This window comes from Mesocricetus auratus, unplaced genomic scaffold, assembly GCF_017639785.1.
Source record: "Mesocricetus auratus isolate SY011 unplaced genomic scaffold, BCM_Maur_2.0 Super-Scaffold_100009, whole genome shotgun sequence".
NCBI lineage: Eukaryota > Metazoa > Chordata > Mammalia > Rodentia > Cricetidae > Mesocricetus > Mesocricetus auratus.
In genome coordinates this window covers 49362602-49388477 of record NW_024429193.1, presented here as the reverse complement: position 1 = coordinate 49388477, position 25876 = coordinate 49362602, and the positions used below count along the sequence as shown (strand labels likewise).

General features: G+C 45.9%; 1 protein-coding gene and 1 long non-coding RNA gene across 2 annotated transcripts in view; one reads left to right on the top strand and one right to left on the bottom strand.

Annotated features, from left to right (window-relative positions):
* Kcnc4 (potassium voltage-gated channel subfamily C member 4) overlaps positions 1-25876 on the bottom strand; it is a 109826-nt gene that overhangs the window by 2741 nt on the left and 81209 nt on the right. The gene's annotated exons all lie outside the window — the stretch shown is intronic.
* On the top strand, positions 1027-6656 carry LOC121142361. The gene is made up of 3 exons (XR_005879363.1): positions 1027-1284; positions 2515-2631; positions 5312-6656. It is a non-coding gene; the product is annotated as an uncharacterized LOC121142361 (long non-coding RNA).

Sequence of the window (25876 nt, the reverse complement as noted above, 5' to 3'; positions counted from 1 at the left end):
AAGATGAAGGTGCAATATAGACCCAGTCACAAACTCAGCCTGTCCCTTGGGGGGCTCTCAGGGTAGAACACCCACCCCTTCAGAGTTGTCCCAAGATGAGAAGACCAAGATAGCTGAGTCTTTGTGTTTGTGCTTTTTTCAACCTTGAGCTTGTCCACTGTGGAAAAGAGCATGAGCTTGTTGGATGCTGTAGCTCTGTGTAGTTGAGGAGGTCGTACATGGAGGATGATGGCTAACTGTCCACTCTCAGAAGTCAGAGCCACAAGTCCTCCCTTCAGCCAATCTTCAGCAAACTCCATTCAGTCTCTCTGCTTTGACCTCCTCTCTGATTTTATCACTATGTTACTACTAGTGGTAGTAGTTGTTGGGTGTGTATGTATGCATCCATGAGTGATGTGTGTGAGCACAAGTCCCATAGCATATGTGTGAATGTGAGAAGACAACTTTCAGGAATCAGTTCTTTCCTTCCACAATTGGTTCCAGAGATCAAATCGAGTGGTCTTGTGTAGCAAACACCTTTACCTGCTTGATCATCTCACCAATCCAGCCCATCCCTACCCTTTGATTCTTTTTTAATGGATATCATCTTGCTTTCTTCCCATTTCAAGCTAGGTTATGAGCTATTTCCTCATGATAGTCATTCCAGGAGTGTCGCGTCTGCTGCGCAGCCTGTGTCCGAGAACGTGCTGCGGAGGGTGTCGGGGATTGACAACACAGAGACTCGTTCAACGATGTAAAGAAAACTTTAAGCAGGCTCCAAAAAGGTTCAAGAAAACTTCCTAAGAAAGGCTCCCTCCAGAAAAGCTTCTGCTCTCTCCTCTACCCTGGCTGGTTCTGCCCTGACACCAGAAACTGATCTGGGCGTGTCAGAAGAGGTGGTTAGTCTTTGGACAAGGTCGAGGTTAGGGCAGTTTCCGTGGGCAGGCATTTTCCAGGAACTTATTGCCCCGGGCATTGTATTGTTTTTAGTAAGCATGTTTTTAGTAAACATTGTCTTACAGCTGCCTACTCCCAGGCCGAAGGGGAAGTGGGTCTCTGCTCAAGGTCTGGTGTCCCCACACAGGAGGATGGACACATATATTTATAATGAGGGTTTAGGATATGTGCAAGACCAAGATAAGGGTGGGGCTTGGAAGTCCATCATATTTGAACTGTTCCTGAGATCTGACTCCATCTTTCCTTTTCCAGCACCTAGCCAGGATCCTTTGTGGTCTAACGGGTTGCTGTGCATGTTTAACTAATTAGTGGCTATAATGTGTTGCCCAAATGCCAAGTATAATTATGGTGAGTATTATTTTTGCCCAGAAGGGAAACATTCCATCCATTATGGAGAGAGGGAATGATAAAAGATAGTGTGTTCTATTGGGCCTGTAGGAGCAGAACCTCTTTCCCTGTCCTCTGAATACAGGTCTTACACATAGGGCACTCCAGGCTGTACCTGCCAAAGGATTATCTTTTTCTTTATAGATACATTATTGTTTGGGAGAGAGGCAAGGGATTCTTGAACTGCTTGAACTGCCACAGATTGACATTCATGGGGAGCTGTCCTCCTTTGGGTCCCAAGGAATATCTCTTGCCACTCCACAGTGTCTGAAATTTAATAATAGCCTCCATCATCATAATAACACATTAGAAATAAAGCACTCTGGAGCTCCCTAAATGGAAAATTTTACGTGGTTTTTATATTTAGAGTTCTGTTTCTCCCTCTGGGCAAATTTTATAAATAACCATTGGGAATGCTGAACAGAATTCAATTTCCATATTGATTCCATTTCTCTTTCCATGTAAGAAACACCAAGAAATTTCATATCTGTGACCTTTCTCCCTGAAGGCTTATAGAATTAGATAATGTAAATAAGCAGGGAATGGATGCACATGTAAATATATAGGAAAGGAAGCAAGCAAGGAAAGAAAGTTGGGGGATCATGTAAACAATGGTTTGCTTAAAAAACTGAATGCACACATATGTATATTTCAATACAAGATTTTGAACCTAGGGCCTCACATATACCAGTCAAGTATTCCACTACTGAGATACACAGCCACCCCTTCCCCCATGTTACTTCTGGAGTTAAATCCACATTCATCTCAATAGCATTACTTATAGTAAAAGCTGTAAGCTGTGCTGTTCAACACCAACTGAATACTTAACGGTGTGTCCAGCATAATCTTAAATTTGTATGTTCTCTCAATTACATCTTACTTTAGCCCTGGAAGCAGCTTTTGTTGTTAAACCATTTTACAGAGTAGACACTGAGACACAGGGATTAAGTAAATTACCCCCAAGTATCAGTCTGGGTCCAGAAAGCAGGCTTCCTAATGGCTATTTGTTATAAGCTAAAGCACACCATAGCATGTAGGGCATCTTACTGCTATAAAGGAAAGCCAGGAAGGATAAGGTCCTCAATGAGGATATCCTTTGTGTCAGTTATCTGGGAGAGCATTTTTACCCTCTTTAGCAGGTACTCAGAAGTTTCTTGGCAAAATTTTTCTGTTTCTTTTTTTTAACTCTAGTATTGAAGATTGAACAGAGAGCCTTGCGCATGCTAGTCACATGCCACCACTGAGTCCCAGCCCCTTGGTGGGGCTTTTCTGTGCCTGCTACCTCTGAGCTTCATCCAGGATTCAGAAGTAAGTCCTAATCCTCTGAGTGAAATGAGTCTATGTTCATTGTTTGTACTAACTCAGAGGTGCTTTGGTGTTCTCTCAGGAAAGGGAGAGGTACTCTTCCAGTGCATTCCTTACTCCCCACTATTCTAGATGTACTCTTCCAGTGCATCCCCACCATGCACTCCTAGAGCATTTTGAAGGTTTCCTTCACAGCACTTGCTTCACATGTGCAGTATCTCTCAGCCTCACCAGGTTGTAGAGTTCCCTGGGGACAACATCTGAGCCTGTGTCTCCCTGTGTAGCATTCCAGGACCTCACACAATATGTCTGTGTCACAATATGTAGCATAGAACAAGCCCCCAGTAGCTGCAGGAGAAGTAAAAAGAATACCATAAATGGCAACCTTTGGTCATGATGGTAAAATATTGTCACAAGGTATAAAATAAATCTGCTTTTCTGAAACTATATATCCAGTTAAATTTTCAGATAAAGATTTTAAATGCACAAATTTAATAATTTTTGAGCTAAGACCAATGTCCAAGATTCCATCACGGATAAGAATACCAGGCGTGGAGTTGGATTGGTTCAACACTTGCTGCCTGGTGGTGAAGTGTTGAAACCTTGATGTGTTCATTTTCCCATGGCCAAAGCAATGGTAAAAAATCAAATGAGTCAACCCGAAACTTCAGAACTAGATCTGGTGTGCAGGAACTCCCCATATGTCTTGGCTATTCTTATCAGAGTGCTATCAGCTTGGAATCAGTCAGATCTGCTACAGATTTATGTTGTCCCTGAGAACAGGATAGGAAACCAAATGAAAGCCAAGTATGATGGCGTCTAGGTCTTAATATCTCTGCTGTACACTTTCCTCAAGAGGCCACAGAGAGCCTTCCCACTTCCCACCCCCAAATGTTATTCATTCAGTGCAATGTGACCTCTTGGGAAGCAGAGAATTCCTGGTCTTTTGATGCCTCTGGTGAAATGCCTGCCTGGTTGCATTATATGCTCCAGAAAAAAATCCTTCTAATTCCAAGAAACTGACTTTACACAAAGGCCAGGTTCCACTGCAAGTCATTGAGACCCTGCAATACTTAGTTCCTCTCTCTCCAACCCCAACTCTTATCCCCATCTTCATCTGAATATTAGGTTTCTCCCGTATGCCTCCATAGGATGGCCACCACCTTACCTAACTCTCCAGAGTTTGTCACTGTTATCTCAAAAGGCCAAAGATAGAATAATATTTACCTCCCTGGGTATAGCAATGTTAACTCAAGTCACAGTAAAAATCCAGACACTGTGGTGCATGCCAGTGATTCTTAGAGTGTGAGGCCAGGTGGGTCAGGAGTTCATGTCCAGATTGGGATAAAAAACAAAACAAAAATAACAAAAACCCCAAAATCTCTGTCTCAATCAACAACGCCACAAAAGAATGAAATGAAGTTGGTACCTTCCTTTTACAGATGAAACTGAGAAGAGAGATTAAAGAGTGTGTCCAGGCTCACTCAGCAGGGCCAGGATTTGAACCAGCCTCTGGACTACCCCTTGATGATTATTCCAGACTGTTTTTGAAGGACATTCTCCCACTCCTATTCCCCAAGGAAACTCTCCTTTAGCTCCCTCACAGTACCAAATGAAAGGCTAATGGAGACATCCACAAAGATGTGTGCACACACTCAGGCAAGCTGACTTGAGTCAGCTCTGCAATTGAGAGGCATAGGGTTTTATGCTCGAATGAGTTTCTCTGTGTGTGCATTCCTGTGCATGTGTGTTAATGTAATATACATATCTATGTGGGTATGGATACTTGTGTGTACATGTGGAAGCCAGAGATCAATATTAGTTGTCCAGCTTATTTTGCCCTAGTTAGTTTTGATTATTAACTAAATACAATCCAGGGTTACCTGAGAAGGAAGACCTTGACTGAGGAATTCTCTAGATCAGCTCAGCTTGTGGGCATGCCTAAGATTGTCTTGACTATGAATTGATGTAGGAGGGCCCAGTCCACTGTGGACGGTACCATTTCCTGAGAAGGTAGTCTTAGGCTGTGTAAGAAATCTACACATGAACCTATGAACTAGCAAACTAGTAAACTTCATCCTCCAATGGTTCCTGCTATACTTCCTTGCCTGTGAGGGAGTTCTCTGGTCAGATGTAATGCTACAAATTATAGTATGCAGTCCTGCTTTTCCTGTTCCTGCCTTGTTTTCCTCAGTGGTGGACTATTGGCTAGGTAGTGTTGTGGGAATTCATTTAGGTGTAAGCCAAACAAACCCTTCTCTCCGTAAGTTTCTTATGGTCAGAGTGACTTCTCATAGCTATAGATGGGAAACAGAAACTGGAGCTCCTTGATTCCCCTAGGCTGGCTGGCTAATGATCTCCAGAGATCCATCCAGTATCTACTCCCTAACACGCACCCCACACTACCCTTACTAGTTACGAATGACTGACTTTTACCTGGGCTTTGAAGCTCTGAACTCAGGCTCTCATGTTTGCACCACAAGCACTTTACTGGCCAGCCCATCTCCCCATCCTTTAAATGGAGTTTTGATTTACTATCTGTGGAAAATTAAATGGGAACAAGAAGAATGGTCCATGCCTTGTGTAGCTGTTTTGAACAGTAAGTTAAAGTACAGCACATACATGCTTGATTCTTTTTCTCTGCTTTGTTTTGGCTTTGTATGTGTTCTTTCACATTCTCAAGATGCAGGATCAGCGGTGCTTTGGGAGTGAACATCCAGAGTTTGGGGAGAGGAAGGTTCAGTGTGAATGCCACTGCATTTCCCCTCCTGCGCAATCACAAAAGAACTATTTTCTTCTCTGTGGCCTCACTTTCCTCGTCCTTAAAATTAGTACAAAAACCTTTTACTCCTTGAGATAGAGCCTATGAAAGAGTTGTGTGCATTCTAAATTGAAAACACAGTATACACAGAAATTAAAAGCCTCTCCAGTTCTGTTACCAAGACAGCTCCCAAGGCTGCCTTGGAAGGCCTTCAGACTTACAGAATCTTTAACATTAGAAGGTCCTTTGTGAGTCTTCTAGACCTTTTGGTTTCAAGATCTCTTTATCAAGACAAATCTCTCAAAAGTAGAGGTCCCAAAGTGGGCGATGCACATGTGTTTGGGAAACGGAAGTTTCAGAGATAGGACAGCCGAAGTCAAGCTTCTGAAAGGCCGTCTGGAAGGCAGACAGTCACACTTCTGAGTGATGACCTACGTGGGCAAGAACCAGGACTTCCAGCAGATGCATCTGGGACAGATTCAGTATCAAATGAAAAGAGAGCCTATTCTTTGAAGACAGTGCCAGAAAATTGAAGCAGCTGCTCTGATAGGAAAAGAGGCAATCGAGGAGGAACTTCAGATCATTTTTAGGGACTGGTCAGAAGAACTGGTAATGCAACTTACTGACCTTGCTGGGGAAAGGCTCATTCTCCCTTACCAGGCACCAGGCCTCGAGGGAGGGAAGAGGAGGAGCTCGAGGGGCGGTACAAATGAGGAAAGCAAAGCATGAGGTGGACTGAGAACTGAGACCTGGTTTGGCTGAATGTAACCAGCTTGTATAGCTACAGTCCCGTCTCTGTCTGCTCCAGGCACCAGCGCTAGAACAGCACACAATCCACTTATTCAGTTAACTCAGCAAACATTTACAGGTCTGAGAGTGAATTCCCCGCAGTGGACCCACGTGGGATTACCAGCCTTGAAGAGTCTCCTGCCTAGCAACCAGCAGAGGGCAGAAGAGACACGTAGATGCCAAACTCTGGCAGCCCACTGCCTAGCTTCCCCGGGGGAGAAACTGGGTCACTTGGTCCTGCCAAGAGCCAACATTACCGGGGTGGACACATTGGGGTTCACTACAGGAACAGCGAGGTCTCCCACACCACCTTGCTAAGGCTACTGGAGCATTCCCGCCTCTGGGCTTGCAAAAGTCACCCCGTTTATAGGAGGATGAGACAGACAACAGGACTTGGTTTGTTTGGTTTATTTTGCTTGAAGCAGTTTGCTGTGGCACTTGTTTGGTGTTTAAGACAAGTTCTCATTATGCACTCCAAGCTGGTCTGGAACTCATGATCCTCCCGCCTCGAAATGCTGGGACTATAGGGGCTACAGGGGCTCGGTTGGGGCAAGAAAGCTATAGAGCACTCTTCCAGCAAACAATCAAGTAGTAGGGCATAGGGCACACCTGAGGTTGGGTTTTAGACACAAGGGAGGGCAGACCCTACAAAGCACTGATGGATAGGGCAAATTGCCTCAATGCAGTTTACAGAAGCATTCAAGGCCCTCTTTAGGCTGGGAGGAAACTTCCATTTGGAGGTTAGGGGAGGGCTAAGTGGATGGATGTGAATAGGTGAGTGCCAGATCATATTTCTTAATGGTTAAGAGGCAGACTTGGAGTCAGATTGGCTTCTTCTCTTAGTCTTGCCAACCAGATGTCATGGAACCTTGAGCCAACCATTTTTGACCTTATTTTTCTCTTCTGAAAGCTGGCAGGGCTGTTAAAAAGATGAAGTGGAAGGAATGCCCAGGGTCTCAAAATGTTGTTGGGTCTCCTCCCCTTCTGCCCTCCCTGGTGGGACACCATGTACTAGAATCACATCTGTGGCAGATACCTCTTGAGCAGGACAGGAAAGAGGGGTGCCCATTAGGCTATTAGTCCTTCAAGTGATCTCATCCTGCAGGAACATTGCTAGGGTAGAATCAGGGGGCTCCTCTCCATCCAAGCGCATAGCACCTTGCTACAAAAAGATGTGGGGTACTGGGGAGAATGTGTCTCTGGCCCCAAAGTCATAAAGTCTTTGGGGGCTGAGAAATTAGTAAGTTGGAATGATCTGAAATGAGCGGAGACTTGGAGAAGGAATGAGACTCCGGGCCTTCTTGTAGACTCTGTGATGGCTAGAAGGGTCATCTGAATACATAGTCAAAGACTGGTTGATATGAGTAAGCCTGGAAGACATTATGTTAAGGGAAACACAGCAGGCATAGAAAGACAAATACTGCATGCTTTAATATGAGGAACATAAAAAGTTGATCTCGTTGGAGATGAGAGTAGAATAGTGGCTACCAGAGGCGGGGGAGGAGAGGGAAAAGGGCAGAGGGAAGACTTAGCTAATGGATAGTATTATTTAAGAGGAAAACATTCTGATGTTCTATAATCACAGTAGGGAAAAGATAATTTACAATAATTTATTGTAAATTAGCTAAAAGAAAGGATTTTGAATATTTCCAACATTAAGAAGTGATGAATGGCCGGGCGGTGGTGGCGCACGCCTTTAATCCCAGCACTCGGGAGGCAGAGGCAGGCGGATCTCTGTGAGTTCGAGGCCGGGCTGGACCGATAGCCTCCGAAACAATACAGAGAAACCCTGTCTCGAAAAACCAAAAAAAAAAAAAAAAAAAAAAAAAGAAGTGATGAATGTTTGAGTTGACAGATATGCTAATTATCTTAATCCAATCAATAAACATTGTATACTCATGTATTACAAGTATCACATTACACCTTGTGGGGACAACAGACCTTGGCCAGAGACCCACTTCACCATCAGCCTGGGAGTAGGCAGCTGTAAGACAATGTTTACTAAAAACATGTTTACTAAAAACAATATAATGCCTGGGGCAATAAATTCCTGAAAAGGGCTGGCCCATGGAAACACCCTGACCTCAACCTTTTCCAAAGACTGACCACCACTTTCTAGCCCTCCCATTGCTTGCCTCTGGTGTCAGGGTATATAATAACCAGCCAGGGTAGGAATAAAGGAGAGCCTTCTTTTTTTTTTTTTTTTTTTTTCGGTTTTTCGAGACAGGGTTTCTCTGTGGTTTTGGAGGCTGTCCTGGAACTCGCTCGGTAGTCCAGGCTGGTCTCGAACTCACAGAGATCCGCCTGCCTCTGCCTCCCGAGTGCTGGGCTTAAAGGTGTGCGCCACCAACGCCCGGTGGAGAGCCTTCTTGAGGAGCCTTCTGGTCTCTGTGTCATCAATCCCGATACTTTCAACACATTCTCGGATACAGGCTGCACAGAGGGCGCGGCAACACCTCATAAATATATATAATTATTTTGAGGGTTTTTTTTAAAGGACCAACTTGTGAGCTTTTTCTCCATTAAGACCCTGTAGCAAGAACTGTGCTGCCCTTTCCATGCCAACAGAGGGAAGTCAGGCATTGATGATTCTACATAAAAGGCTAAGCGCAGTGCTCCATACTTATTACTTGGTAATGAGGCAAGGATCTTGGAGAACTAATTTGAATTCTTAGTTTTACTGATTAAAAAATAAATGAAAACGAGGCTCAGAAAACCAGGCAACTAGGGAAAGGAACATTCCCATCCTTTCCCATTGTTGTTAGGATCTTTCTCTGTGACCATTTGGACATTTGACTGGATCTCTACAATGCCTAGGAGACTCTGCCTTTGGGGAATGCTCTTTACAAAATCCTCCCATTTGACCCTGGTTAGCGCTTGTGATACTTAACCTCAGAAGTAAGACGTTGGAACTCTTCCAGTCAGACAAGCTCTGGATACAGCAAGTATCCTAACGCTGATAGGTCCTGTATTAGGTGTGTAATGTTGGGCACATGATTTGATAAACAACAGTTACCTGACTTAGAATCCCAGCACTACTGTGTAGGTTGTGAGACCTGACACAAGGTATTCAAGCTTCATGTATCAGTGTCATCATCTGTATGGAGACAATAGTAGTATTTATGAGTGTTGTTTTTTCCAGTTCCTCTTAACACAGTGGTTCTAAACCTTCCTAATGCTATGACCCTTTAATACAGTTCCTCCTATTGTGGTGACCCAATAAATTATTTTTGTTACTACATAAGTGTAATTTTGCTACTGTTACAAATCATAATGTAAATATCTGATATGTAGAATATCTGATATGTAAGCCCCGTGACAGGGTTGTTCCACCCCAAGGGGTCTTACCCCACAAGTTGAAAACTACTGTCTTAATCTGAAATTAGAATCAAATACATACTGTTTAACTTTTCTTGTTCCTTGAAAAGTCAAAGAGCAGGATCCAAAAGGTAAGAGGTGGAAGATAGTCCCTGTAATCTTCTAGTGCAAGCACTGGGAACTGATGATTAGAACGAATAATCTGAAAACTGGGAAGCAGGGCCAGGGCCTGGCGGGTCTGTGCTCCACGACTGCTATGTGACCGTATCCCAGCCACTGAGCATCCTCATGCCTTTGAGTCCTTTATGGACAATCAGAGCACACTGACCTTGAAGGTCCTGTAGCCCTAAAGCCCCTGAGACTCAGTTAGTGAGCCAGCCTCTTGTTTCCTGGGATTTGGCCCAGGTCTCACACTACCGCAGCAGCTGAGGAGGGAGCACTATTGAAGTGCTCTGGCTTGCTTCCCAGAGGATGTCACCAGGCCCCAGGGAAGCCCCTGGTTTACTGGTTTGAATGTTGCAAATGGCCAGGCGGCAGGACCTTTGGCCTTTTGGCATGTGTTTCTAGCCAAAGCTTTTCAAGGGAAGATGAGGACAAACAGTAAGACTGGCAAAGTGGTGAAAAATAACCCAGAGCTCACATTCTGTGGCCTTGCTCTGAAATCCCCAACCTCAGCCACCTGGGAAATGATGGTTACCTGAAAAGAAACAATGTTCTGGGAAGTTTCCCATTTGAAATTGCCTGGGTAAGGAATGAATTCCACTAGGGTGTATAGAATACTGCAGGGAAAGCAAGTACCCCATCCCTGTTTCAGTCAGTCAATAAGCAGTGAATCAGTATCAGGTGTGATGGTGTGTGGCTTGGGTGACAGCTGTGGGTGTCATCAGAGAATTCAGGCAAAGCTTGCTAGGATTGCTTATGCTCCATGAAACATGCGGTGGTTTAGAATCTAAATATGAAGTAGGTAAGAGCGGAAAGGACTCAATCTCAGAGGGCGCAAGGGCTCCTAGGAGGCGTCCTAGAGCTGGGTGATGTCAGCCAGGGGATGGGTAGTCTTCCTCGATTAGGCAGGGAGCTCTCCCAAATACCGGATTCTAACTCTGCAAAGTGTACATAAATGTTGACTTATGGAATCTAATGACCGCTCTGCAACCAGCAGAGGCTGGTATGATTATGATCTTCCATGCTTGAAGACAGAAGACCAAGAGTTAATCATCAGGGCACACCCAGAGTTACCTAGCTGCTGAAGCTTGGAGCTGAGGACCACTGCCATCTGTCTTTAAGTCCTGCACCCATTCCAACAGAATGCTAACCCTATGTCTTTCAATAGCCTCCCAGCAAGGATGGACAACACCCCAACTCCACCCATGCAAAATAATCAGATTTTGGAAGAAATGTGAACACATTTAGGGAAAACCAGATGTTTTGGTTACTCATAGGATTGTCAGACAAGTAAGTGGCCAGTGACCCTTAGTGTCATCCACAGACTCCTCCTGAACATTTCAGATTGGCACTTGATCTCTTCATTTCTGCTTGGTCATTACAGGACTTCTTGGTAACTCACAAAGAATTGACACCCTGGTTTTGCATAGGTACCACACTGGAAGCTGGTAAAGCCTTTCATTCTCCCAGTCAGATCACCTTGAGGAAGTTTTCAAACCTTCTGGGTCTGGACATGTGCATTTCTTTTTTTTTTTTTTTCCAGTTTTTCGAGACAGGGTTTCTCTGTGGCTTTGGAGGCTGTCCTGGAACTCGCTCTGTAGACCAGGCTGGCCTCGAACTCACCGAGATCCGCCTGCCTCTGCCTCCCGAGTGCTGGGCTTAAAGGCGTGTGCCACCAACGCCCGGCTGACATGTGCATTTCTTAAAACAATGACAACCACTCACATCAAACAAAGCATACAGCTTTGCTCTGATAATTGAGTGAGTTAACCCTTATAAAGTCACATACCCATGAGAGGATATTCAATATGCTATTTTTATGGCACAGAAATGTACACCTTCATTGCAAAAAAAAAATACGAGAATAATACCTGAGCACCTACAATATGCTGATTGCTTTCAGTTTCTTATTTCTATATATGATCTCAACTAACATCAACTCTTTTTTATTTTATTTTATTTTTAAATTTAAATTAGAAACAAGGTTGCTTCACAAGTCAGTTCCAGGTCCCTCTCCCTTCCCTCCCTCCTCCCGTGCCCTCCCCCAATCCCCCCATTATCCCCTCATTTCCCCAGGGAGGGTGAAGCCCTCCATGGGGGTGTCCATAGTCTTTCATTTCATCCAGGGCATTTCATCAAGAGTCCAGGGTGAGAGTGCATCTCTCATTGTGGCATGGGCACCCAAAGTCCATTTGTATGCCAGGGATGAATACTGATCTACTACCCAAGGCCCCATAGATTGCCTAGGCCTCCTCACTGACACCCACATTCAGGGGGTCTTGATCAGTCCCATGCTGGATTCCCAGTCAGGGTTAGGGTCAGCTGTTTCTGGGGGTTAAACCAGCCCAGTCTTAACTCCTTTGGTCATCAGTCCTCCCTCTCTGTCACTGCTAACCTCAACTCTTATGAGGCAAGTAGTATATATTCCCCATTTTGCAGACAAAGAAACTGAGGTTCTGAAAGGTTATACTGTCATTCAAGGTTAAGGTTCTCAATGTGCCTGATACATGCACAGCTCCAGGGACTTGGACCTAACTGGAGTGTCCAGGGGATGAAGAAAAAACAAACACAGACAGACACACAGGGGTTGAGCAGTCTGGGCTCTCTGCTGGAGAAATTGCTGCACCCCAAAAGCTCAGTGTATTTATTATATAGCATTGAACTTTGAGCCAGGTTTTTTTTTTGCATACAGCTGAACAAGGAGGTAGTATTATTATATGCAGATTAACAATGAGACAGGATTTATGGTATACAGATGGATGAAAGAAACAGGTTTAACTGGTCTTCGTAGAACAAGTCTCCATAAGGGAACAGTCTTCAGGCCATGGCGGAGGCATGCAGAAGGCTATGGTAGACGTTTTGATATGCACACACTATCAATATCCACACATGGACCAGAGGAAGGCTTTATCATTTCCCTCTGAGATTCATTCTTGGGGGAAGGCTTTTCCATTCCTCTGAGGATCTAAGGGTCTGAGTCCTGGACATGGCAATGCCCATGCCAACAGTACACATTTGTTCAGGATACAATGAAGGCTTCCCTTGCCCCCTACACTCACGAGCTGAACACAATTCCTGCTTTCCTGTGATATCTGCAGGAGCTTACCCAGAAATGAACTTCCAGGCCATCTTCAGTATTTTGTTTGTTTTATGAAGCAGGGTATTTCCTAGGCTCACCACTCTTTTGCCTTAGCATCGAGTTCTGGGATAGTAAGCACGACCCAATTCTGTTTATAATAACTCATAATAATAATAATAATAATGATAATAATGGTGATGATGATGATGTCAGGAGGCTATGGGGAGCTTTGTATCCCTTGTGTTACTAGGTAACATATCTCCTAAGAACATCGTAGTTATGTTTTTCACTTTGATTTTACATGTGTTACCTCTGTGTGTCTATTTCCTACTCTATGCAGATCCTCTTTTGGGGGCATGTACAGAATCTTATTCTACTTCTTTTTATTTTCTTTCCATGGAACTGTTACTCCAGGGCTTTGCGTACAGTGGGCCTCTGACCAACACCTGTTGACCTGAGGTGTGTGTTAGGCAGAGTGAGCTGAGTATGAAGCCCAGGTTGAAACTCCTGTTTCCACTGACTCAGGGCTCTAGGCCAGTGACTTAATCCTTGTCCTTCAGCATATTCGCTGTGAAATGGGATGACAACATGTACCACATGAGATTATTCTGAGGAAATACATGAAATGGAAAAATCCAGGCACAGCGTTTGCACAGTACCTGGGCCAGATCATATTTTCAGCCACAGTGGGTTTTCCAGGACCTGTTTATATACTTGATAAGGTAGCTGGCCACAAGGAGGAAAAGAAGAGCTACTCTGGGAGACTTGGAGAATCAGGGACACTACAAAGACCAGAGTTGCTAGTGTCCTAGGGGATAGTGGAACAGAGGTACACAAAATTGAAGGAGGTGTTTTAAAGAAAGTTCAAAGACAGAGCAGAGCCAACAAAGTGAGTGTAAGGCTGCTTGGACATGGGCAAAGAGAATTGAGAAAGGAGAGAAGCCTGGAGCAGCATCCCAGATGCTTATGATGAAAGAGGCCTGTAGAAGAGACTCATCATTCAAAACCAGGGAAATGACTGGGTGTGGGGAGGAAGAGGTCAGAGAGAAATTATAATATAAAGTGGCTGTGGAAGGAACAGAACAGTATCTGCCTGGATCCCAAAGGAGGATCTGAAAGACAAAAACTATGAATAATCCAGGCATCAGACTCAAGGAGAGAGGCAGCTGCTCTTTTACGGCTTGATGAGCACTTGACAAAGCCTTAGCCAGCTTAAGAAAGCACTTTGAATGCAGTTTAGACTGAGATGTCTCTTGATGGGGCATGGGAATTACTGAAAACTAACCAGGAGTCAAGAGCAGTAAAAGGACGTGGGAACCCTGAACACAGACAGGGAAGAATGAGCCCCATTTATCCTGGGGGAGGGCAGCAGAAAGCTACCACAGTACGGAGGAAGCCTCTTTCTGTAGTGTCCTGGGCCTCTTTAGCAAATCAAGAAGGGTCTTTTGTGAGCATCAAGTAGAATCTCTGCACCTTAGATCAAAACCTTACTGGCACAGATATTTCTATCTGCAAACTGTTGGGATGGGGAGGCCGAGATAATGTATAAGTAGCGGTCTGGTCTCTTCTGAAATTCTGACTCCTTTCTCCATAGGCTCCAAGAAAGAGGTTTGAGCAACCCACAAGGACAGAGTCTTTTCTGGCTTTAGGATCTAAATGAGATTATCCAGAGCAATCTGCAGACTAACGTAAAGGGTGATCTATATAGACAAGGAAGTATCTGAAGAAACAAAAGTATTTTTTTCCACCCAGAGGACTGAGGCAGACAAGCTCTACCTGGTGATCTAAGTGGCCATGTTTGGCCATCTCCAATCAACACTGCAATGGGGTCAACTGCTGGGTGTTTTCGTGGGCAGAACTGGAAGTAGAACACATCACTTCATTCCACTGCTCAGAACTTTGTCCCGAGAACACAATCAAACTGGAAAAGAGGCTGGGAAACTAAGTTTATCTGTGTGTCTGGGAAGATCTAAATGAACAATGACTAGTCAACAATCTCTGCCACAGGTCTAGGGCATGTGGAACAGTTGGTGATAGGTGACTGCAAAGAAGCAACGGGGAACTAAGCGGACTGACAAGTCAGGAAAGGCCTCAAATACCATCCTCTCTGGTAGCACCCACTTCCTATGCTGAAGAGAAGACATGGTAGGAGCAAACGGGCGAGACTCACAATGGAAAGCTCCCTGAACTGGAAGACTCTTGTCTGGCGTGCTCTGGAGGCCTAGCGTATGCTCTGAACAGAGGCTGAGGGTCTGGTCACTCAGGGAAAGCTTTAGACTCAGGTGGGAAAGCATCTGAGAAACTTAGAGGCAACTCAGGTCGCTAGGTACGAAAGGAGGCAAGGATCAAGAACTCATAATCCACACTGCAGTGCCCATGGATGGTTCTGGCACTCACCTATGTAGGAGGGGCTATAGGGCGAGGATCTAGGAGGAGGGGCTCAAAGAAAGGAGGAGAGTTTTATGGGAGAAAAGAGAAACAGCCAGGATCAAAATCCATTCCACACATGGTATAAGAGACAGACTGATTTCAGTGTTTGTTTATTCTGGGTTCTACAGACCTATTCAACAGCACTTTCTGCTGTGATAGGAATGCTCTCTGTACTTCCCACTATGGAAACCACTAGCCATATGTGGCTATGGAGCACCTCAGGTGTGGCTAGAGTGACTTGGAAACTGAATTATGTCACATTCCATTTTAATTAAGGTAAGCCTAGATCGCTGCCTGTGGCTAGTGATTGCTGAACAGCGTAGGCGCACAACCCCATGGAAGGAGGGTAGGGCGTGAGTCACAGTTCCTCATTATTTGCCTGTCATTGTTCTTGGCCCTATAGGAAAGCCCTGATAGATGGCAGGCTGGCTTTACCTTTAGGTTTGGGCATGCTTTGGCCTTGGTTTCTGGGATTCCCATGTCTTCCTGAGGAATTCTGAGGCAGAGTAGCATGGAGAAGAGAGACAGGGGTGGAGCAGTGGGTGGCCAGAAGAGCTTACTGAATCTTCATGGAATGAACTCTCAAGTCCTAAAGGGGGCTTGGACCCCATGCCACATTATCTGCCTTTGGCTTCAAAGCACTGGGCTTTGGTCATAGTTTCTTTGCTGGAAGGAAGGTCTGAGTCAATGAGCGTGGCTGATGTGCTAGTGTTCTGAAGGATGTTCAAGGAAGGTGTCACTGCTCCAGGATGGGAAAGGTAATTGCACCTGCCACTCTCCTGTTCTGTGCCTAGACTGTCAAATCCGCTTGCCTGGTCCATGTGCCCAGACTGTCTAAATGCCGAGTGTTTGATGTCTGTTACCCCTGCAGCCCTTTCCCAGCATCTCTGTGGATATAAAACATCTCTTTACCTGTTCAGATGAGCAGGACCATTCCCTTTCTCTTCAGAAGAACATGAGCAATAGACATGAATTTCCATTTTTGTTTTCCTTGGGACCCAAGGCCTCGGACTGCCTTGCCAGAGCTCCAGAGCCAACACCCAAATCCCTGGAGCTTTCTCTTTCCTCCAGACCCCCCTCAGCCACCAGAGGGGCAGAGACATGCTGATTCCTTCTTTTCTATCGCCTCTTACTCTCTGTTATCTTCCACTATGGGAAAGCTGGCTTTCATTTGCTCTCTGGCAGACAGAGTTGGCTGGTGAAAGGGCATTACAGGAGTAAGAATGAGCACTGTGGCATGGAGCCTCCTATGTTCAGGGCTGGGCTTTCCTTAAACTCAGACTTGGCTCCTCATTTAAAGACTGTCCTGCTCTCTCCCTATCTAAACTGAAGCTTTCCTCAAGCTCCACATCCAGGCTTTACTCATGGCCCTGCCTCTTAGTGGGACTCCCAGGTTTCTTAGTGCAAGCACCAGAGAACCTTTCCTGAAGCACATAGGTAATGGTCTCCCATCTGTGTGGCATCTTCCAACGGGTCTTCTGTGACTCCCAAGAGGCCAGATGCCTTTGCACAACTGGGAAGGCCTGTCTCTGTTCCTTCTTCTCCTATAAGTAGTCCAGGGTGACCTCTTTCCCTTTCTCATTCAGGAGATCTGATAGGCATTTGGAAGCCTGGTCCTCCCGACACAGCACCTATGAATGTAGCCCAAGTTCGCCCATGTCTGTTCTGCCTAAGAAGTAAGCCCCTTACTCTGTATCACCTCTCCCATCTGCTCAGGTAACACCATTGCACAACATTCCTTCTCTTCCTAGTGCCAGGCAGGAGAGTTTTTGTTTTTTTCTGTTTTTGTTTGTTTGATTTTTCCAAACAGGGTTTCTCTGTATTACTTTGGAGGTTGTCCCGGAACTGGCTCTGTAGACCAGGCTGGCCTCAAACTCACAGAGATCCGCTTGTCTCTGCCTCCTGAGTGATGGGATTAAAGGCGTGTACCACTAACTCCTGGCTAGGCAGGAGAGTTTTGACGGTTACCTCTCAGTCCTATTGAGCAGCCATGTAAGGTTTCATGGTGTTAGTTTTTTTACCTGTACTGGGCTCATTTAGACTAGCTGCTTAGATGGATGGAAGACTTGGAAGGCTTACTCCCATCTTAGAAAGATGAGAAAATGAACTCAGGACCCACAGTGGGTAGGCTATCAAGTAGTCTTGATGAACCGTCTGCTGCAGAAGGCGGTTGTTTCCTACAGGTACCCTTGATGGAAAAGCAAAGACCCAGGTACAGCCAGAGTGGTCTCTTTCTAGGAGCTGGTGCCGCATACCTAGTGATTGGATGGGGCATTTTCAGTACGCATCTCACAGGATGAAGCTGAGCTCACAGGATGAAGCTGAGCTCCCAGGATGAAGCTGAGCTCACACTTTGGTTTCTTTGCTATTGTTTCAGTCTTTGTTGGTTTTTAGCGTGCAGAGAGTCTCAGGCAATTCGTGGAAACTGCTTTTCCATGCTCACCAAGCGCTTTCTGAAGTCAGAGGCTTCAAAACTGGGGCCAGTGTGCTCTTTCCCATCTTTGGAATGCTCTCTTGAGACCCACCTCCCACGGCCTCCCCCATCCCCATGAGCAGCCCAACAGCCAAAGCATTTTATTCATGGATGCTCCTTCTGTGCTGGGCTTTGACAGTGGCTGCTCCCCCACCGCTTGCTCAGCCGGGGCCTTGCCAAGCCTCCTCCTCCACACCTGATGGTGTACCTGGCTAGGTTCTCAGCCACACTCAGGGCAGCTGTGTTCCCTCTTCTTTGAAAGAACACCCATGGTGCCAGGGCCATCACCAACTCACTAACCAACGTTTTCTTCTCCCTTGACCCCTCCCTAGGGCATCCCCTGGAGCCCTTGTTGGTGCCCTCCATACACTGTCCCTCTGCTCTAAACCACACCCGGCCTCCTTGAACTACAATTATGTGGGTGTGTTTTACCCCACCCCCCTCAGTTGCGGTGCATTCCTTAAGAGCAGGCTTGGGCCAAGTACAGCTCTGTGCCTCCCACATTCTCCCATAAGCCCTTGTCCAAGGTAAGCTTTAATGTCTCCTTATTGATTCCTTGTAAGTGGAGGTTCATTAGGGGTTTATGAAGTTTGGGTTCCATTAGGCAAGAGAACTTGGGTTCTCTTTCATTAGAACGTCTCAAAGTATACTCCATGTAGAATATCAGTGGGTATTGGAGGACAGAGAGACACATGATCAACTAAAACATGTTTCTTAGAGCCCTAATATGTTTGTGTGTGCTGTGATTTTCTAAGAAGGGAGATGTGGGAGCCTAAGACCCCTATGGGGCAGAAACAGTAGATATAAATAGGATCCTAATATTAGTACTCAAATGGTAAAGAAGAGGAGGCAACAAGTTAGGGCAGAGACTAGACTGTGATTAACAAGTGAAGCCAGCCTCACCAAGGTGCACTGGACTGCAGACCTACCCAACTAACCCTGCAGGGCCTCATTTGGAGAAGCGAGTTAACTCTTGCCATGAGTCCTTCCTTCCCAGGATTTTATCTCCTCAGAAGAAGGTGAGGCCAGGTAGGCTGTCTAGCTAGTATCAACCAACGAAGTTCACCAAAACCACCTCATACCCAGCCAAATTGCACACATAGAGTGTCTAACTCAGCTACAGACTTAGAGGACTTTGCTAAACAAGCCAGGACTTAGAAGCCAAATAGAAGGCTGTCCGAGGCATACTTGACTACAACTAAACAGATTTGGCCTCGAAATGGTTTTGCTATTATTGTTATGAGTGTGGGGAGATGTATCATGAGTAAAGTACTTGCTGTGCAAGATTAAGGCCTACTAGACATGGTAGTCTGTATTCGTAATCCCAGTGCTCCAATAGTAAGATGGGAGACAGAGACAGGAGCATCATTGGGATCTCAAGGGCCAGCTTGTCTGGTGTAGACAGCAGCAAGCAACAACGAGACTCTTTCTTAAATAATGTGGAAAGCAAAGATGGACACTGGAGGTTGTCCTCTGGCTACCACACATGGACCTTCACTTTAACACGCTCACATTACATCCACATACATACAACACACACCCATAGAACTTTTTAAAATAGCTAGCTTGGAACTACTATGTAGCTCATATTAGCCTTGAACTCATGATCCTTCTGTCCCAGCCTTCCTAGTGCTGGAAGTCTAGGCATGTGCCACCACATCCAGCTAGTCCTTCTGTTCATGAGGCATCTCTGGGCATCTGTTCTATCTTGACTATCTCCAGCTTCCCTCAAATGTCCCAAAGCACCACTAAGAGAAGGTAGAGAAGGCGCTAGAGAGTAGTGTGACACAGAATCTGGGATTCTGCTCTGCCAATTACTTTGTGTGGGTATTTATCGCTGAAATGGGAATGTCTTCCAAGGACACAGAGAAGCAGAAATGGGATTGTGTGATAGAGTAACTGTGCAAAGGCCATCATATACACTCATATGTACTGAGATCCTTCTGTGTGACTTTCCATACACAAAAGCTACTGTTTGCTGAGAGGCTGGATGGGACCAGAGTCAATGTTTGGCACTTTCTGTATGCTATTTAAGGTAATCCCCATTTAATGTGGGCCTGATGCGATTAGATAGTATAGTTCCCATTTTATAGGCAGGAGACTAGGGTTAGAAGTTTGAAGAGTTTGCCCAACTTTACATACTTAACAGTGTCAGAAAACTCGAATTCACACTAAATCCCAAGCCGGTGATCCGTGCCTTTTAACGTTAGCAGGAAAGACACTCATACAAGACAGACAGAGAGAGAGAGAGAGAGAGAGAGAGAGAGAGAGAGAGAGAGAGAGAGAGAGAGAGAGAGAGAGAGAGAGAGAGAGAGAGAAAGAGAGAGAGAGAGGAGGGAGGGAGAAGCATGGGGGAAGGAAGAGAAAAAGAAAGAAAAGTAAAAGGTACCTTACAACAAACCCACGCAAAGCCAGGTGTGGAGCACAGATCTGTAATGCAAGTATTTGGGAGGCTGAAGCAGGAGGAACTTGGCAGCACAGTTCTAGGCCACCCTGGGCTACAGCAGACCCTATCTGCACCTTCAAAAGCAAACAAAAGAAAGAGATAGACACTCCTTTTAGGCTACCCTGTCCTACCTAATCAGGACCAACAGTACTGTTGTTAATCTTTAACATTAAAATCAGTAACTTGGTGTTACACGAGATATCTAAAGCTTAGCCCCACAAGTTACTAGTGAAGTGAGTCTCCTTCTTGTTTCTTATTTCTCTACTCCAGTACACAGGGGAAATTGCCACCTATTTCCCAAGGCTGCTGCAAGAAGAAAATTGACCTAGAATATGCGAAAAACCGTTACAGCAGTGTCTGGCTCTTGGCAGACACTCAATAAGTGTGGCTGAATGTGTTTCTTTGTAGTTTATAATCTAACAGTGACACATAGGCTCATGCTGCAAATGCACTGCTTTTTAACTACTGAGCGTAATGCCGGTAGGAACAGTAGTGCTCATTTTCCAAAATTTCATCTCCTCGATAAGGTGGTAAGACATGAGAGCAGGGCAGGGGTACATGTGACAACCTGTGGGTTAAGAGCCCAGACTCAAGCCATATGACATGGGTCATCTCCACTTACCAGTGCTGCATCCTTTGCTGGGGACCCTTGGGAAAGTGGCTCAACCTTTCTCTCCCCATCCCCTGGTCTGTATTGTGACAAGATGGTTGTGAAGATCTCGAGAGTTTATGATTGCAGTGATAGGGTCACAGTAAACGTTACATAAGTACACTGGGCCCCACTGACTGCCTCTCCTTTGGAGTACTCATTAATTCCAAAGAGAGGTTTGGATAGCTTGCCATGGCTTTGATATATTTGTATGGACAGAATTTTTCCCCCTATGTGATCAACAAGGGGGCATGATGCCTTGTGATTCAGTCTAGGTGGGGTTCACACCCAACTAAGTGTTCCAACTGTGAAGAAACCAAAGAACTAGTTTGTCCCTGGGATCCAGTTACATGGGACATCCAGGGCTGAGTGCTGCCTTACCATGCAACCCGATAGTGGGAGCCTTCTACCTTATTGTGCCCTGTTGTCCTGGCTTTAGAGGTCCTAAGAACTACTCCTGGTCTACAAAGGCAAAATGAGACTATGGGAGCCCAGGTGTCCAGAACACTTTGAGATCACAGGCTCAGCTGTAGGCTGGCAGAGTTATGGCTCAGATGCACCCAGGCACTGTGATGTGAGGGAAAGCCCCACCCCCCATTACTGTCTGAGAGTCTTCCGTTGCTCTCCAGGTACCCGCAGAGTCATTCCTAGGGAAGAGGAACACACTACACCACCAGCTGCAAGGCTTTCTGTAGCTCAGATAGTCAGAGTGACTAGCGTCTTTGGGTACTATAGTAGGAAGGAGAAAATGAGTCATACTCTTGAGCCTGGGAAGGGACAATATTCACTGTCTTGTTCAGGAGACTGGAAGCCTAGATCTGGCTCACAGTGTCAGAAGGGATGACCCCCCAGAGATATTCAGTATCCAGTCCTCCCAGGAAGATGATCTATGACAGCAGGTCTATTCTGACTCCCCACCCATCTTCCCTGAAATTTAGCATGTGGGCCCACCTTCCAGGAAGCCACCTGGCATGGCAGCCCAAGCCTAGGCTTTGAGAACAATCAGACCTGATTTCAAATATGGACTCTGCCAATTACGTCTGTATGGTGCTGGCTACATTCCCTAACTTCTCTGGATTTCAGCCTCCAATATTACTAATGTCACTGTTTCAATTTGGCTAATTTCAGCATATTGTTCAAATTGATGTGAGGACACAGTAAATATTCAGTAAATTTTTTGCTAGGGAGAACACAATGTCAGGTCTGGTTATGCTTTGCATTTCCTCTTCTCCTATGTGCTCAGCCAAAATCTCAGCAAGACATGAAGCTACACAGGGTTGCTATGGGAGAGCTGGAAGACTGTCCTCTCCATTATATGGATGGCTGGTGGAGGGAGAATCACAGGTCAAGTGTCCCTATGGCTGTGTTGGGCAACAGTGTCAGCCAACAGGTGGCGTCATCTTCATGCCTGGAACCCATCACATCTGGGTGAGCCATCTCTCTCCTTTCTCTCTAGTCTTAGAGGAAGCCTAGCCCTTTGCCTCTTGCACTTCTCAGGTAAAGATTCTGGGCTGGGGTGGAGGGTTGCCTGATTTGGGAAATAGACACAAGAAATACTACAGAACTGATAATACCAACAGCAAGAACAAACTTTTGAGCCATCGTCATGTTGGACACGTTTGTATCTATTATTCCATTCCATTCTCATAATCCCAAGAGAAGTGTCCACCATCTCCTGCTTAGCAAGTAGGGATGTGGAATTCGCACTTATTGTGACCCAAGACCGTATCTACAGTGAGTCTCTCACTTTACTAGGTACTGGTCCTTAAACCATAATAAACCTCACAATCTAATGGGGCGGGCATTCTCTTACTACCATTAAGAAAACAGAATTAGAGAGCATGAGTGACTTCCTGGGGCAGTTGGTAGCTGGAGTTCATGATCTAAAGCCCATTCATTTCTTCCACTCCTTCCTATCCCAAACATGTCAATTCAGCAGAGCTTAAAGGGAGATGCTGAAAGAAGGCAAACCCACTTTGTAAGTACCTGGTGTGTGGTTGACACTTGGCGTCTTCATCAATCCTCATAACTATTCCACTAAGTAGGTATAGTGAGCTGAAAAGTAAGTAAATAAATAAACAGATAAATAAGACCAAGAGCTAGTAAGTAGTAGACCCAGAAATCATACCAGCTAGTGGCTCCTGAGGACTTGCACTTTCTTTTGGCGTTTACTGACTATAGCTCCCTGGGTCAGCTTTGTGATTTTACTTTGCTCCCAGCACAACATTTATCTTTGAGCTCTGTGTTCATTTTCTGCCCAGTTCATGTGGCTGGAGACAGGTCTGTGGATGGCATCCCAGGGTACTCTTGTACTCTGGTTTCCAGCTTGGAGTAGATTAGCAGTAAACTTCCACGAGAGACTAGAGTCCTCAGGGTATTTAGTCCACTCCCTTCTTCTCTGCTTTGATTGTAAGACTACAGATCCCTCCCAGCAGCCTCTTGCTTAGCTCCTTTCTTACGAGGTGCTGAGCACACCATTTATTCCATGGGCCACGGAGCCACAATAGCTTCCTGCTGTCAATAACACCTTTGCTGTCTCAACATTCCTTTTTAAGTCCTTTAACCTTGTCACAGTATGAAAGTGGACCCTGTATTCAGTTGCTTTCCTCGCCCCATCTAAACATCCATCCCCTAGCAGCTGGATCTGACCAACCCTCTACACATTCATCTGAAGCTGCCCTCCTATAGTTACTTGAAAGTAGGTCCCATGGCTTTGTTGCTGGCCAGATAGGTCTAGCTCTTTCCAAACAAACCAGGATAGCGGCCAGAGACCAGAGGCTGTCTCTTGATGCTGTCTCTGCTTCTGTCTACCGGAGACTGAAACATGATAACATCTTAGCCACTACAGATCCAATTTTCCGTCTCCAGTGTCCCATGAAAGGTTCTCTCCGATACAAAGACCTGTAAGCTAGCACCCAGAGAGGGCACGGGGTTTGCAGCCCTTGCACAGCATAACAATGGTGTAAAGACTTGGATCCATATATTTTTTTTACATTTATTTACTTATTTTTTTTTGAGACAGGGTTTCTCTGTATTGTTTTGGAGGCTGTCCTGGAACTCGCTCTGTAGACCAGACTAGCCTGGAACTCACAGAGATCCGCCTGCCTCTGCCTCCCGAGTGGTGGGATTAAAGGCGTGCACCACCAACGCCTGGCATATTTACTTATTTTTATGTGAGTACTTGTGTGTATGTGTGGAGCACCCAAGTCACAGCATACATGTGGAGCCAGAAGACAACTTGGGAGTTGGTTCTCTCCTTCCATTATGTGGTTTCTGGGGATGGAACTTGGGTTGTTAGGTTTGGCAGCAAGTGCCTTTACCCACTGAGACTGAACTCTCTCTCTCTCTCTCTCTCTCTTCTCTAAATTAGAAACAAGCTTGTTTTACATGTCAATCCCAGTTCCCTCTCCCTCCCCTCCTCCCTTGTCCCCCACCGACTCCCTATCCTATCCCCTTTCTGCTCCCCAGGGAGAGTGAGGCCTTCCATGGGGGATCTTCAAAGTCTGTCATATCATTTGGAGCAGGGCCTAAGCCCTCCCTCGTGTGTCTAGGCTGAAAGAGTATCCCTCTATGTAGAGTGGGCTCCCAAAGTCCATTCATGTTCTAGTGATAAATACCAGAGGCCTCATAGATTGCCCAGACCTCCAAACTGATATCCTCGTTCACAGGGTCTGGAACAGTCCTATGCTGGTTTCCCAGTTATCAGTCTGGAGTCCATGAGCTCCCCCTTGTTCAGAGCCTGAACTCCTGTGTCTTAAGGTAGTCATCACTTTTTAGCTTTGCTTTGGGATTTTTTTCTTCCACAGCTCAGTAAGTATTTCATCTGTGGTAACTCAGCATATCCCCACCACTAATGCCATCACAGACAGCTTATAACCTAGAAACCGTCAGCACTCCTTGACACATCTACCACTTTGCCCACCCGAGTTCTCATCCTCTCACCCACCTCTGGCTTTTCTCACCCAAGAGAGCTGGCTGCAAGCTCCTGTTCCTAGCTGTGCTCGGGGAAGCTGGAGGAAGAGGAAAAGCAGGGCTCTAGACAAGGAGAGTGAGAGCGAGAGGAGCTGCCTCTCCCGGCTATGTCAAAACCAAGAGAAGATGAATGTGTCTGCTTGGAGAGAGGCACCTTCGTTGATTAAATATACTCTGTTCTGGAAAACACCATCCTTGGAATAGCTCTTAGCTGATCCTCACGCTGGGGTGTGAAAGTTAAAGAGAGACAGTGAGGGGAGGGAATGTCAGGGGTTCTGTGTGAGGGGAACCTAGCTTCCCCCTGCCTGCCTCTTTCTCCTCAGACTCTCCTGTTTAAATCTTAGAGGATGCTGCCTTGAATGGGGAAAAAAAGAACTGAGAGCCAGTAGCTCAGCCGGGAAGCTCCAGAATGAAGTGAGAAGAAAGGGCCAGTGCACAGCCAGAGGGACCGGGAGAGATCAGGCGAGGGAGGGAGACTGTTTTAGACAGCTGGGAGGCTCAGCAGGGCCTGGGGAGAGCAGTCACTGTGGAGGGAAAGTGGGGTGACAGGAAGAGGGAGCAGGGCCTGAGCCTCAAGTGGAAGAGACACTGTTCCCTCAACTCCCTTTGGGCTTTTGCTATTTAATTGAGTAATTCCTGGCCCTGGGGCAACTGGGGAGAGTTTGTCTGGCTTGAGCTGGAGATGGCACTTAATTGCCTTGGATTCTGATTGGGCTTTTTCCTTCCGAATTTCCTCAAATGGCCCAACTTCACCCCACCGCTGTTTCAGCGTGTTTTGTTTATCTGCTACCTAGTTCCCAAGGGTCCCCAGAGAAGGAAGCTTTTTGGAAAACCACCAGAGCAGGGAGGCGTCTCTCTCTGAAAGCTGAGGCCAGGCCTGGAGATCTCTGTTCTCCTCAGACTGATATGGGAGCACCCTGCTCCCACAGTCTACTCAGCCCCTCCCCAGAATGCAAACTCACAGCTAGGGTCTGAAATGCCACAAGAGGTAGAGAGCTATAGGGCTTCCCCCAAAACACAAGGCTTCTCTTAACCCTTGCATTTAAAGTTAGGCTCCAAGGAGGGGAAATTGCCTGGCAGGTGAATCTGTGTGTCAGTTAACTTTTCTCCTCTAAGGGACACCCAGCTGACTTCCCCTACAATCACCCAGAACTGTCCATCTCTGAAAT